We start from the raw sequence: 15,044 nt of genomic DNA, 5'->3' as shown, positions 1-15,044 counted from the left end.
CAGAATGGTACGGACAATGTCACCACCACGTTGGATTTGCTGACCTCCATCAGCACAGAAGAAGCTCCGCGAGCGCCAAAACGAAGAAGGAATTGAGCAATCACACAAAATAGAAAGGCTTTCTACCTACACTCCATAAAACCATGGTCACCCCTACGTTGACCCGTAAAGAGATGAATAATCGCCAGAAGATCAATACAGTGACCATGCATAAAGTGGGGGAGACGTCCTCTCTCTAATCCAAAGAAAGACATGATGTCTTTGGAATAGTCATCTTTCAAAAGGGGTCATATCATAGCTCCATGTCAAGGAGAGAGGAAACATGCACGAAATTTTTCATAAATTGGACATACCTCTGCTGTGCCAAAATAGAACACATGAATCTCTAAGATCCAATAGCGAGAAACACCTCGAAGCAAGTCCCATGCAAGTGTCATATTTTCCAAACCCATCAGAGCCTGGAGATGCACTCTCCCCAAGGCTTCATGATCATCCCTCAGCATGGAATCCATCCATGAACTCAAAGCCTTCTCCAAAAAAAATAGTAAAATAAAAGAAGAAGGGAAAAAAGTACAAAGAGAACACCCCCAGAGCAAAGAGAGAACAAGAACAAGGGATTTAACACTCCCCAAGTCCCACAATATAGCCCCAAGGATGAGCAAGGGCCTAAGAAGGGAAGAGAAATAAAAAAATCTCGCAATTGGACATCCTAAAATGGAAACAAATCAGAATTGGAAATACGGAGTCGACATTGAGAGACCCCGATTTGACAGTGAACCATGTCATCATCGACATCGAGACCCTGTCAAGGAGTCCATTTTGATGTCGAGCCTAGTTGGTTCACTGTCGAACAGTGCATTCTTATTGTCTAACTTGATTTGACAATCAGTTAATGGTACTCGACAGTCACACCACCAACTTCGATGTCAAAGAAAACCCTTTCACTGTCGATCGACAGCAGTTCTATGTCGATACTGTAACTTCATAGCTTGTGGCAACTTCTTGCATTTTGAGGCAGTCCACGCTGAACCAGTGGGTCCCTGCTATCCTGATACATCATCCTATACCCTAGGGTCACGATGGACCAACCCAAATCATATTCACATCCATGTACCTCATTTTGACCTATCCAATCACATTTGATCAAACACCATGAAATTAAATCAAATAAAATTGGATTGAAAATCGTTACACAACAATTACAAGGCTCAAGGGCCCGAAATTGCTCATCCTTCTGTTCATCCTCCTACTTTCAAAAAATAAAAAAAAATGACAAGACCTAACTACTGTCCTTCGTCCTCATCAGACTCATCTCCCTCCTCATCACCGTCCTTCGCATCACCGTCCTCCTCGCTCTCCTCCCACTCATCCTCAACTTGTGCCCCATGGCCATCGACTGGATCATCAATTTGGATCACCGGGGATCATGACATCGGAACCTCCACAGCTGGGGCAAGCTGGGCAACATCTAAAGCCTCATCCCTTTCCTTCTAGAGCCGATTAGTGGTCACCTCGTACCCCAGAATGTCGCTTGGTCCTCTTGCATTACATAACAAGCATTGGCATCCATGTATTTCAAATATATATACTAAACATGCATATACCAGCACAATAAGAACTATTACTTACCAACTGGAGGATCCTCCCGCTCTGCAAGGCAATCAACTCCTTTAAACCGGTAACTCCTTTAAACCGACGACCATCCCCAATAGGTCATCGTACCTATAACCAGGGACCTACACCGACGATGATGATCAGCCATTATAAAAAGAAAAGAAAAAGGCATATTGAAAGCAAAGTCAAACACTCATAAAGTCAAAGTCGCATGGACAGCCGGCCACAGAAGAAGAAGGATGAGGGATGGGCACCTACTTGCCCTGACATATGAGAGACCACCCAGGCACTGGGAAGAAAGCATCGGGTACCTTATGAGAACATGAAGGTACCAACGATGACCTAGCACCAGCCTCGCCAACAGGGGGAGGTACTACCTGAGGAGCAGACTCGAATGAGGTGGCCTCATGAACACCAGCAGTAGAAGTGGTCTCCCCAACCTCATAAGGCTCGATGTCGGTTGGTGCCTAAGCATACAAAAAGTTAGCAACCAAGAGAAAATAGAAAGACACGAGCAATTGAGTCCAAAGCCTACCCACGGACCCGAAGGAGTGAGCTGCACACACATCAGCTCCTTCACCCAATACCCACGATAATGACCCAATGAGTTAGGCTCAACGAAGGGCCGAGCATCAACACCCTTCATGAATCGGTTCATCTCCCTCTTGGAGAGTCTTTCCTGCTCTAGCACGAAGCGAGGAGGCCTCATGGGAATATAAGGCCTCTCGACACCGGGCCATTGCCTATAGGCCCGATCCCCTAGATACCAAGCGTACCTAGATGGTCCAACAAAGACCATATGTCGTGGCACAAGCCTCCTAACGAGCCTGCACTCCCAGATCGAGAGTCTCGAATAGCTACCATACAATCGGTCAACAAAGCACATCCAAGTCAAAATCAAGTTAAAGTGCAAGGAAACACAAACAACGCAATCAATCAAGTTATCACCTCCTATGGGGAGTCTCGGTCCAATGTCTGCCTCACCACTGACAAGGGAACTTGTTTGAGTTAAAATAATACCGCAAGCGTACGGGTCAATCGTAGATACAGGTCGAACACGAGGAGGTATACGCCACCCTATTTTACTCACTTTAAAGTAATGCAAAGTGAACCAAGTTAAAGTGTTAAATTAGACTAATTAAACTAACAAATTAACACATCCTAACTCACAAGCATCTAACGAATTAAATTGGTATGAATTAAATTGGTGTCTTAACACATATCCATCTAACCACAACCATATAAAAAAAATAAAAGAAATAGAGGGAGAAGAAGAAGAAGAATGAGATGGAAGAAGAGAGAATGAGATCGAAGAGAGGGAGAATGAGTTTAAAAGTTTAGAGAGTAAAAACCTGGATACTTGAACAAACCTTGCATGGCTTCCTCTTCTAAATCTCCAAGTCTTGTCATCAACTTAGGAACTTAGACTAGAAAGCTTGAAACTAAACTAGAATTATTACAACCATATTGAAGACATAAAATTAAAGCATGAATCAAAAGCATTACAACCATGGAATTGAAAACATAAAATCAAACTAGAACTTAGAAAGCCAAAAACTAGAAGAAGAGAAAAAGAAATTTCACTAATTAATTGAACTAAACTAAACTAAAACTAACTTAAAAACTGAACTAGAACTAACTTAAAAATTAACAAAAAGAAAAAACTCCCTTACAACCCAAAGGGCAAGGGGTATTTATAGGGGGAAGGGAGAAGAGAGAAGAGGGAAGTAGTAGGAGAAATATTCCCTAAGAAAAGAGAATATTTTCTTCTCCTTCCTCCTTTACATTGCCTTGAAGCCCAAGAAAAAAAGAAAAAAAATAGAAAGAAGGAGAGAAAAGAATCCTAGATACATAAACCTTCTATTTATTAAAAAGTAACTTTCTAATTCTAACTTGTGCTTCCTTTTCTTTGGAGGTGTCTTCTCCAAGCACTGAGATCAAGGCATCTTTGACTTTTCAACCTTCCATAGATGAGAGAATATCTTTCAAAAGAAATCTATCCCAAGTAGAATTTCAAAAGTGCCCTTGAAAAGTTGGAGGAGAGAGAGAGCAAGGGTGATGACTAGGATTCCACTCACAATTAATAAAATGTCAAATCTGTCCTTCAAAATACATGGAGCATGGGATGCTTATATGGGCCTCACTGTTGTATTTCTTACGAAAAATTACCTAAAATAGACCCAAATTTTGTCCAATTGGAGTTCGGGAGCCCAAGATATCTCAAGTTGAAGTTGAACTGCTCCAGAGCCTTCCAAATGGAATCTTTCGGCTGACAGAAAGATAACTTCTGATAATTATGCTAAGGCCCCTGGAATCCGAACTTTCGCTTTACTTTGTCCCCGGTTGACTATCAATAATTACAAATAAACCCCGGTCCACGAAAACGGCCGTAACTTCTTCGTTTCAACTTGGAATCAAGTGCCGCTTGAACCGTTGCGAAGCTGACTCGACGGGCTACGTATCCATACTATTAACACCTCAAAATTATGCTAGGGGGCCCACTATAATCACATTCAAATATGATTGATTGGCGTGATTCTTTCAGTGCTCAATCCAAACTTGATTTTCTCGACTTCTGGGCGCTTCCGGCTATTCTTAGCATCTTTTGCTCCATTTTCACAAGAATTCACCTAAAACCTGAAAAGCACAAAAAAGCACCGAAGTAACTCTGTCAAATGTGATAAAATGTATGCTTTATGCCCTAAGATTTCACACATAAATGTGCTCATCAGAACTCTCCTCTCCTTAGGAAGGGTATTGTTAGACAACCACATCCCTGCCCTAAAAAAGGAAGAATTGTCTCTGGTTATCAACCTGGGAGCCCGCACTCCCTAGTGATCATAGTACCAGCACTGCAATCAAGGAAGAAGTCACTATAGGCACTATAATCAAATACAATACAAATCAAAGCAAAATACAAGATGGAAATGTCGGATTACCTCTGGTACGAACCAAGTGCCACCGACACATTGGGTGCGCCGCATGGCCAAGGAATCCAACGTCCTTAGCATATGGGCATAGCCTGCGTCAGCCCTCTCAAATCTCCTCACCCTTGACAAATCTCTGAGGTACCACACAATGGAAATGTGGATCCTCATCCTGCTGGTACTAAACAAGGTGTTCCCCAAGAGATAGAGGATGAAACACCTTGCCTGTTGGTCTAGCTTCTCTTGATCAGACGAGTCAGTCACCATTTTCCCAACCCACTTGCGATGAAACCACTGCACCGCCGTGTGAGACTAAGGGGGAACAGACCTAAGCAGCCTCGTCAGCTCCTGATCATCGAATGTCCAGTCGCCAAGGTGCCCAACCACTACCTCACCACCGAACAAGAGGCCCGTATATAAGAAAGAGCATAAGGGCGTGATTGTCATCTCACCCATGGGCAAATGAAAAGAATGGGTAGTCGGCCACCACCTCTCAGATAGGGCTTATGCTAAAGATGTATCGAAGGACCTAGTTTGCAACAGAGCTAGATCCTCAAAGCCGAACGCCACAATCCGCTACCAGACGGCCCCGCAAAGCTAGCCATACCAGCTTAGAATAGTAGTACATGACCCGTATTTGTGGTAGGTCACAGGTGTCTGCACACAGAAGAGATACAATTAAAGATCAGTCCTAAAAATCCCCAGCAGGTCAAAATAAGTAATGGTTTCAAAATGGACCAATCCTACGCAATCTATTAGCTTAAAGGCCCAAAAGTAGTCGAAACATCAAAGGTATCTAACCCTTGGTGAACCCAATCCCAAATATGGTCAATTGCAAACAAAGGAGATTTAACCATGGTCATGTTGGGTCTCACATATCCCAACAACAGAAGAACCCCAGTGGTTCCCAATAAGGCGAGCTCCGATCAAACAACACAGACCAATGTAAAGCTTCCATAGCCAACAAACTTAAGAATCGAATCCTAAGAGGTCCAGCCAATAAGGCAAACAACACAGGACAAGTATCATAATGAGCAATGGTTCAACATGGTTCAAACCTAAGCTAGGTCAAAATGGATCTTTTCAAGCAACACAAGCACAACATGGGCATGGCAAGCAAATCGGGCAATAAAATTCAATATCGAAATGAGTTATACTATAAACAAAAATCCATAAAGCAAACCCTAATGGAGTTCAAAATATCACAGGCATACACATGAACCAAAATCAAGCCCTAGATCGACTGATTCACCTTGGTGGCTTCCACACGTTGTTACAGATATGCTTGGGTGTCTCCCTGAGTAGATGGCCCTCATACTATGGCACCCTCAACGACTCCTCGCAATCGCTGATTACATCCTCATCGGGATCGATTTCTGAATGATGAGCCGAATCGTCTCCCTCTCGAATCACAATGCCCGAACTCCTTGGCCTCTTAGGAAGAGGAGGTGTACAATCAGACCCCATAGGTCTCTTGCTCCTATCACAACCAACCATGGCAAAGAAAAAGAAGAAAGTAAGAAAATCCAAAAAATCTTGGGTTTCCTCCAAATCTACTCTGATGGAAATAGAGACAAGGCAGAGATGGTTGTTTTAATACTAAGAACGAAGGATTTGGTCCATAATCCAGCTCACACGGCCTCAAATAGCACAAAAACCCTTTTGGAGCCCTAAAATCTCGGAGCAGGCAAGAATTAGAAATGGAAACAAAATGAGACTCTTCTATTCATAACAAGGATTTTCGCACAAAATCGACACCGAACAACCTCCCCCTCGACATCAACGTACTATCGAGTAAAGCATCTCGACGTCGACGCGGGCTTCCAGTGTCGAATGATACATTTTCAATGTCAAACTACGCATTTTGCCACCAAATTCAAATTTTGAACAAGTGGGTCCACCTCCATGATGATTTGGCACCCCTAGAATGCCAATGCCCACCTCACATGTGGCCCGTGCACGCAATGAGACAAGATTCTCAATCTCCAATCATACCCGCACAATCAACGATTACCAACATGGGAATCCTAGTAACATATCATGCATGCCTTGCACCAGCAAAATTACCAGTCTGCTCTCACCATGGCCAAAACCACATGGCCAACTGCGACAGTTACAAAATTACCCCTACAACATGCCCTATCAATGACAATTAATCCTCAAGAATGCTTGAACTATCAGCAATCCTCTATAAGTGCCCCACGCCCTATCAATGGCAAATTACTCACCAAAGCGCTCGTACTATTGGCGATCCTTTACAAAGCACCTTGCCTTATCAACGGCAAATTTATGATCATGACAGAGGAGCCCCCACTATCGGTTAGTCTCGTCACCCCAGCCAACGTAGGCCGAATTATTGGCCACCCGAGCACTACCACCAGTTCAACCGATGGAGCCACCTGCACAGGTACACCTCTATCCCACACTCCATCGTCCCTGAGCAAGGCACTGGCGAGTTTAACTTACAACTGTTTATAGTCAAAGAGGGGCATTTTGTAGACGCCTCATTTTGTCTTTTCCCTTGGAGGTTTTCCGTAGCGATGATGAGCACCCTCCAAGGCCTAGAGTCGGTGTATCTGTTAATGTAGCGTCACTGTGCACTGCCTATTTACTGATTACCGATTTCCCTTCCCGAAGCCCAAACCAGAGCCTCTAAGCCCACCAAGTACCTCTGGAAAGGCTAGCCCTGACCCAGATCCCTTGGAACCAGCCTAGCCCAAACCAACTAAGCCTAGCTGTCGACACTAAAACCTACCTCGACACTCAAAGGCCCCTAGTCGACACTGAACCCACCTGCCATCGACATCGGGCCATTCCATTTCACTGTCAAATAGTATACTTTTACTATCTATCTCACTTCCACATTCAGTCAATGGTACTTGACACCTGATCCATTTTCCTCGATGTCGAGTCCTATTCATCGATAGCCACCCGATGTCGAACATACCCCACCTCGTTGTCGACTCGGGCACTTTCACTATCGAATAACTGTTGATCCGAGAAGCCCAAACCTTCCATAATTAGCTTCGATTGCACTTCCTTCGCTTCCTAGCCTATTTTTGGCACTTTGGATCTCAACTCCCTTAGGCCCTAAGAAACACCCCCAAAGGCAACTAAACACTTGCCACCCATCCATTGGTCCTTACCTTGACTTTACACACACCGTCGATGCAAAGACACCTCTGTTGAATGATCCAAATAAACCCAGCCATACCTACACAAATTTGGGAATGCACACACCCCTCTACATCTATAAATACACCCCCTCTTACATTGAGGAGGGTTACATAGCCTTGACATAGCCCCTTGCATAAGCTGGAGTTGGCCATATGCACTTTGCTTGCAGGTGTTTTTGAGTCTCTAGCCTTTGTCCTTGACTTAGCCTTAGTCCATTGTCTCTCCAACACTTAAACACCACAATCCACCTTTGAAACCCCCCACATCAAGACTAGGAAACACCAATTCGGTAATCTCGGCTTGACTACGAAGCACTCTAGTGCAAGAGACAAGAGAAGCCACCACAAGCGGTGATACTTGCTCGACGTAGGATCTCCTGAGTTACAACAAGGGAACCTCCACACCTTTCTTTTGATTCTCCGCTACTAGTTAGGAACTCTTCCTCCTTTATTTTATTGATTTTGTTGCTTAATTGCTTAGTTTTGTTTTGCATCTCCTGAAGGGGTGTGATCCCGTTTCTCTAGATGGCGATCACAGCTTTTCTCTTTTTTTCTTCATCTCCATTTTTATTTTCCTTTATTGTAACATGCTCTTTGATAGATTTGCATGCATATCTTCCATGATCCCCATCCCTTATAATATAGGATTCATCTATATATTTGTAGTTTCTCACCATGCCATGCACACATGTCTCCTATGCTTTACCCTATGCTCATGTTGTCCCCTTGCATACATACATCAATCTTTTGCCTTCTTCCTCATGTTCATCTGCTCGTCATGTTTAGATTAGTGTCTGCATGCTTAGGTTCATTAAGATGCGAGTCCTTTGCTTCTTTTTACATTCCAGTATACTGACCTTTGTTTTGCAACCAAACCTCCGGGTATGTGTATCTAACTCTTCCTAGTATTTTACTTCTTTATGTTTCCTTCACGTTGCATTGTTCTTGAAAGCATGTTATACCACTGCCTAGCCAAGTAATAAAAAGACCGGCTTGATCGGGCGGACTAGGATGCCTAATACCTTTCCCGAACTGTAACTTGACCCATACCCAAACCAAAGGACCATTTGTCCCCAAAGAGGCGTTTATGAGAGTCATTACATTACAATCTTGGGTACCAGACCCTCCTCTAAGTGGTGACTCTAAACATTCAATTCACCTCTCTCTTCTCCCCAAAGAGGGATCAGGTGGAGGACACATGACGATCCCCCGCCATGCTATCATTGTCCACACACTCACCCCTCAAGGAAACCCCCTTTTAGTTGTGATGCAGGTGTACCTGTACTGGATAGCTCTGATGGACACGAAGTAGGAGGTGTATGCAATTGTTTTACCAGTGGAGCGCGCTGACTGAGGACTTGGCCTCATTTTGATATATTGATGCTTTACTTTTCCTTGGCTATTGATGTTTATTTTGGAACCTTGTAATTATGTCTTATTCAATAACTTGAATTAGGAATGGATATTTGATACACATTTAATTATATGACATAACTATAAGATTTCCTCTCCTTTGATTCTATAGATTTAGCTTATCTTCCGCTACTCTGGATCCGATTATTTTGGTTTGGACTGTGAGTGTTAGCCACTGCATCTGCGTTCCTAGTAGGTGTTGGGATGTAGGTATGCATCCTAGTAGCATTCCCATGGTTTTTGGGGCGGGGTGTTATAATAATGGTCCCCAATTGCAGTGTCACAAGGGTTGGGAGGAGACCCAGTAATGAGAAAGATTCGAGCTTTATCATTGACATGATTAGGGAATTGGGGATTGCTTTAAAGCTAGTTCTTACGCTATTCGTCCCAATCGGGGATCTTGGGGCCTAGAGAGTAGGTGACATTGGGGTTGAACTCAGGCTTTGGTTCAGATGGGTCGGTAGGATCGTTGTCAGAATGGATCTCTACAAGGATACGGTTGATCTCCGCGATGAGGTTCTGGTTCTCGGCCTCAGCGTTGGCACCGCCGCCGAGGTTACCGACTCCAATGGTACAGAGGACAAGAATTGTAACGAAGCTATATGGAATGGTGATCTTAAGGTTGGTCTTTTGGAGGTGGTGGATACGGTGGGAAAAACGGTGGGGGTAGAGGTGGTGGTGGTGGTCGAAGGGGACGGGGTGGTTATGGTGGTGGAGGTTACGGCGGTGGTGATGGTGGATGTTACAATTGCGGTGAGATAGGGCGGTGGTGGTGAGTAGAAGAAGAAGAAGAAGAGAGGAGAAAAAGCAGAGGACAAGGGCAAAATAGTCATTTCTTTCCAAAACTGATAAAGTTAGTACTCAAGGGTATGAAAATAATATTTGAAATTCCAGGGGTGATAGATGTAATTATTTAAAACCCCAAGGGTGATAGACATAAATTTCCATAAAAAAAAAACCTATAAGACACTTTTTATCTTTTTTTCAGCCTAAAGATGTTGTGTCCTATAACAATTCACATGGAACAATTGCTGGTCATAAAGAGCCAACCACTAGGTAAGGGGAGGGGCCAAATGACCACCTCACCCCATGAAAGACTGAAAATGCTGCCCCCATGATTCTTCCGTGTGCACTCCTGTTGACCCGTGCACATGTAGGGGCCACGCTCTTCCTAACAGAAAACACTTTCTTAATGTCATATACTATTTACTAGTATCTTTGGTACTCTAGAGGTATGTTATATGGACTTAGTTAATTAAATTTATTTGGGTACATTATTATAATCTGAAACCTTTCGTCTTAACCCGAATGTTCTAAGTATAGAATTAGTCAGCATTTCTTTGTTCGTATCCAGGATTTTATCTTTGTTCATGTATTTTCTGATGAAAGTATCTTAATTTGTCCATGTTTTTCTTTTTAATTTGATTATGTCTATTAGAGTGGATGAACAAGTTTTAATTAGCTAGCTAAACTTAGCATAAATTTTGTACATAGGTAGGCTCCATTTACATTTTACTCCTCTCCATTTCTTGATCTGTAAGTTCCTGTAAGTACCCCTTAAAATCGTGATATGTGGCATTTTTTTAATTCAACTGTCATGAGACTATTCAATCTTAACCCAATCCAACCCAACCCTAACTTAACCCAACATTCTTTCTCCTCTCTCACTCCTACCCATCCCTCGTTTCTCTTTCTTTCTTCGTTCTTCTTTCTTCTTCTCCTGCAAACAACAACGTCAGACCTACAACTCCTCTCTCACTCTCACTCCAACCACCCCTATCCCCTGATTTAAATGGATTGTGATCTTCTACGGTGCGCTACCCATAGCAGCCTGTGAGGCCCAGACACATCACCGTGCATAATGTCTACCTTATCCCTGCTCGGGTAGGGGATAAGGCAGACATTGTGCATCGAACAAGGGTAAGGCAGACATTGTGTGCGACAAGGTGTCTGAGCCGCACAAGCCGCTACAGGCAGCACGCCATAGAGGATCAGTATTGGGTTTAAATGCACTCCTTTTTTGTTATTTTCAAAATAACCTCCTGCTCCCACTCTCTCTCCTTCTCTCTCTCATATGTGTGTGGAAATATTTTATTTTGTTTAAATTTTTTAGACGATAATTTGAGTAAGTAAAAGCTAGATCAGGTTCAAAAGATAAGAGCAATATTAGATTCGGAAGATTAGAACACTAGTGGATGGAATTCGACTTAAAGAAGATAAGGTTTAGTCTGAAAAGCAGTTAGCTGTCCACGTCAAGCCAGATTCAGTTTGTTTATCTCTTGTTTGCTAAAATTAGTGGATGGAATTCGACTTGAAAGAAGATAAAGATTACTCTGAAAAGCTATTATCTGTATTTGCACGTCAAGCCACATTCAGTTTGTTTGCTAAAAAAAAAAGGAAAAGGAAAAAACCAAGGGGCGAGTACTGTCACTATCTTACATTTTGCCTATATTTACTAAAACTACTCTATCTTATATTTCTTTTATGAATCTATCATATTTTAAATTTATACATCTCCTTCTACCCTCATGGTTTTAAATACCTAGATTACTCTTCATTTTCACCTAGTAACCTGCTACTCTATTTAACCTACCATTCTTCTTCTATTTATTATTATTTTTATCATTAAAATAGTGAAAAATAAAAGCAACCACATGCTCTTTCTCTCTCCCATTTTTTATTCCATTCGTTTTTTTTTTCCTTCAATTTTATTTAATTAATATTTTATTCAACATTTTATCCCCATCATTCTTCTTCGAACATATCAACTTGATCCTCACCGTGATCCAATTCTTCTCCTTCGTCTCTGTTATATCCCTTCTCTGAAACCGATCCATCTTTCATGGATTCTCAAATGAAATTGCCAAGGGGGGCAGAGACAATCCGATGATTGATCTTGTGTCGTTCTATCACATGATTGCGAGGTTGAGGAGAGGTGAAGATGGTTGTGTAGAGATCAATTGTAATGGAGAGGGAGGGTTGCCTTCTGCATCTGCAAATATGAAGAGGGTGAAGAAGAGTGATGACTCGAGAATCGCACTATAGGTTAATAAAAAATAAAAAAACATGGAAAGGTAAATTGAATTAAAAAAAAAAGAAGAGAGAGAAGTGAGCTGCTTTGAAGAGAGTCGATTTGTTTCATGGTTTTAATGCACGGTATCGGAACGGGTGTTGGTAACCTGCAAAACCGATACGATACCGATATGGTATTGGCCTAGATCGACTGTATCAGACAAAATTACCCCTGAATCTCCTTAAAAAAATGAGCTTTTTATCCATTTTACCCCTTGTCCGTACTGTGCTGCCGATATGGTATCGGCACTGTATCGGTGACTAGCAAAACCGGTATGTATCGCCCTATATGGGCGATACGATACCGATACTTAGAACCATGATTTGTTCAAAGAAGAATGATGAGGAAGAAATATTGAATAAAAAATTAATTAAATAGAAAAATTAAAGAAAAAAATGAATGGATTAAAAAATGGGAGAGAGAAGAAACGGGTGGATGCTTTCATTTTTTACTATTTTAATGACAAAATAGTAAAAAATAAAAGAATGGTAGGTTAAATAGATTGGCAAGTTACTAGGTGAAAAAGAAGGGCAATCTGGGTATTTAAAAACATGACGGTAGAAGGAAATGTAAAAGTTTAAAAGCAGGGTAGTTTGAGAAAAGAAGTTTAAGGTACGACAGTTTTAGTATAGGCTAAGTATAAGATAGTGATAGTAATTGCCCCAAAAAATAATTGAAGCAAAGAAGAAAATCCAGATCAGGATTAGATGAATATCCCCAATAATAATCATTTTCATTTTAATGTCTGCAACTATTTATTTTTAGACAAATCTTTAGTTCCAAACCGGAATTCGTAATGAAAAATTTTCCTCTACTTCGGAGTTTGTTGAGATACAAACTCCGAAGGCTGATATGCAGAGATGGATATGACCCTAACACAAACCTCTTATTTGAGATTCAGTATTATTATAATTTTGATCTTAATTAGCTTTTATTTCTTTTAAGTGTTTCCTTAGTATTGTAATCAAGAAGGGGATAGAGGAGGAAAATGTTGTAGGGACTTGCTCTGCGGTTTGTCTATTAAATGGCCAAAGAACAGAAATGGAGTGCATTTAAACTAGGAGAATGGGGCGGTTGGAGTGAGAGTGAGAGACAAGTTGCAGGTGTGACAGTGGTGTTCATTGGAGAAGAAGAAAGAAGGAAGAAAAAAAGAGAAACGAGAGATGGAGAGGAGTGAGAGAGGAGAGAGAATGTTAGGTTAAGTTAGGATTGGGTTGGGATAAGGTTGGATACTCTCATGACCATTGGATTAAAAAGCGTCACATTTCATGATTTTAAGGGGGTACTTACAAGTACTTACAGATCGAGAAATGGAGGGGAGAAAAATCCGATTCCTACACTAGCTTTGTTTATTGGCATCAGACATGCTGGAGAGAGAAACACTTATATAAGGTGCTTTGCTCTGTAAGTGTCAAAGTTCAACCCGAATCAATCAGATCGATCAAAATTGATCAGTTCAGCCCGGACTGAACCAACCCAAACCCTCATTGGTTTGGTTTCAATTAGATTTTTTTTTAATCGGAAAAACTGAATCCAAACCTAACCGCTTGAATACATCGGCTGAAATAACAACCGTACCAAACACGATAAAAAAGGTGAGACCAAACCCGATAGTATCTGGATAAGAAATTGAAAACCCAAATTAGAATTTGTACAAGTGTAAAACTAAAATTGGATCAGACCAAATCCGATAACATAAGTCGATAAAACTTGGATCAAACTAAATCAAAACCAAAACCGATCAAACCCAAAATTTTCTTAACGATTTGAGTTTGAATTAGCCTAATATTGGACTAAAATCGAATCAACCAGACCGAACAGACCAATTTATACCCATCATCTGCTCCATTTTTCTGTCCGGTCCACTTCCCCAAGTTCCTCTAATAGGAAACAAAAAATGACCATCCTACCCTCTAATCAAACACATTGCTAGAAGTGGGATCCACCTCCCTATTAGAGGAATTAAGAGAAAGGGGACCGAGCAGAAAATACAACAGATAATTTTCCTTTAAATTGTCAAGTATACATCCTTGTTACCAAAATTTTGTAATGTTGACACCCCACCAAAAAAATTAAAAAAAAAAGACAAAACTCACTTTCTGAGTTTCTGGTAGTGTGCTACCAATCAGTTATTCACTAGTCACTACCAAGAAAAGTTTCTATAAGAAAGAAAAAAAGACTTGACCCAAAAAAAAAAAAAAAAAAAAAAAAAAAAAAACTACAAGAAAATAAAAAAGAAAGAATCCATATCACGAGAAACATGCAGAATCCGTCACACTTCAACTTTTTTTTTTTTTGATAAGACCGTAAAACGTCAACTTGCATTTGTTTTACTGAACAGAATTGACCAATCCAGCGAACCAAGGACCAAGGACCCTTTGCACTGATGACCTTTCGGCCGAAAGGGCGTAGAGGACCACGCCTGCTAAAAGACACAGAACATGCTTTGGTAGTTCGGCTTATGAATTCTGACCTCAGTTTCTTCCTTTAAAGTAGTGTAGGCGTGGTCCTTTACTTTTTTCCCTGTCCGTACTGCCATGTGCTCCATTTACAGTAAGACTGTCAGACAGGGGTAAAGCGGTATTTTTGCCATCCTGCTGTGTATGAGGCGCACACCGTCATACGTCATACGGGTAGGTCGAAAGTAGAGGATCCCGAGACCTTTTATGGTCTCCCTTTACTCCCATTTCAGCCTTCCACTAAACTGGGATCAGAACTCCGAAGCCACGCAACAAACCAGCTCTCACACTCTCACTGCTTTTGAGTTTTGAGCAGGAGACCCATCTCATCTATTTCTCTCTATACTCTTCACCATAACCTTCTCACAAGAACAACCCTAAT

At 41.6% G+C, this 15,044-nt stretch overlaps 1 pseudogene; it reads right to left on the bottom strand.

Annotated features, from left to right (window-relative positions):
- LOC122643368 overlaps nt 1-11,974 on the bottom strand; it is a 53,757-nt pseudogene extending 41,783 nt beyond the window's left edge.
- Nucleotides 11,975-15,044: the final 3,070 nt, after the last annotated feature.

Source organism: Telopea speciosissima, chromosome 10, assembly GCF_018873765.1.
Source record: "Telopea speciosissima isolate NSW1024214 ecotype Mountain lineage chromosome 10, Tspe_v1, whole genome shotgun sequence".
Classification (NCBI taxonomy): domain Eukaryota; kingdom Viridiplantae; phylum Streptophyta; class Magnoliopsida; order Proteales; family Proteaceae; genus Telopea; species Telopea speciosissima.
Note: the sequence above shows the minus strand (reverse complement) of the source record. Positions and strands in the feature narration are given on the sequence as shown.